Here is a 987-nt window from a genome sequence, read left to right on the forward strand (position 1 = left end):
CTCGTGAAACTGCCGCGGAAGATGAAGCGCTGGCGAAGAAGCAGTTGTGTGCAAGCAAACGGTCGCGTTTTTGGTAGTGCAACGTATACAGCACCTTGTTCAGGGTAAAGTCAAATTACAAAGTTGCGCAAAGTATAACATACATAAACTTAATTAAACATAAGAACAGATAAGACGTTTAGAGCCTTGTCGGTGACATGGACGCCGCTGTTGGCTTGGAACAGCTATTTGCTGTGCATAGGGACGTGCCCGCGTTAGCCGTGTTGCAACAGCTCAGGATGGATTTCAGCCAGCAACAGCCTCAAGAGCTGCTGCACAACCACCGGAAATGTCTTCAGTTGGGCACGTGTAGTTTTGGTCGGCGGGGTCGAGCATCGTACGCATTGCGCACAGAAACCAAGGTGCAGCGTCTCTGTAACATCGCCAACATATCCGGTACGCGGTGGCAGGCTTGCCGAGCACGAAATGAAGGGGGGGTCGCATCTCACCATTCAACTAAGCATGCGTGTGCTCGGTTGAATGCTCGGTAGTGTGCGAGTTTACCCCTATCAGGATGTTTGTTTGCATATCCCTCCAAGCGAGAGGGCTTGGACCTATGCTGATGTTCGTTCCAAGAAGTGAACTGAGGACTGATGCTACGGTGAAAGGTATGCACGTAAATTCGCCCGTGCACCAAACGCCCTGTAACTCGCTTACGCTAATCTCACATTCCAATATGCCACTGCACTTTCCTCTCCAGCCTGGCCACATTCTCTTCCTCGCAAACGTACTTGGGCACCTTACAATCCAACACCATACGTGCTTTGGAAACGCGGGCAGCTGCTTCACAAGGACCCCCCTATTTCCTAGAAAAATGTGCCGTTGCAGGCTGCGGAGGCGGTCTGAATAGCCATTCTAATGGGTGTACGACATTAGAACGTTCTAATCTGTTCTCAAGGGGTCTTCTAACGTTCTCATTAGATTCTAATTAGTTTAATTGTAATATTA

The 987-nt window shown here is 49.4% G+C and overlaps 1 protein-coding gene across 1 annotated transcript in view; it reads left to right on the top strand.

The window, feature by feature from the left end:
• VOLCADRAFT_89210 (uncharacterized protein) overlaps nt 1–987 on the top strand; it is a gene marked incomplete at both ends in the record, with an annotated part of 12,437 nt that overhangs the window by 4,535 nt on the left and 6,915 nt on the right. The window lies entirely within an intron of this gene.

This window comes from Volvox carteri (assembly GCF_000143455.1).
Source record: "Volvox carteri f. nagariensis unplaced genomic scaffold VOLCAscaffold_11, whole genome shotgun sequence".
NCBI lineage: Eukaryota > Viridiplantae > Chlorophyta > Chlorophyceae > Chlamydomonadales > Volvocaceae > Volvox > Volvox carteri.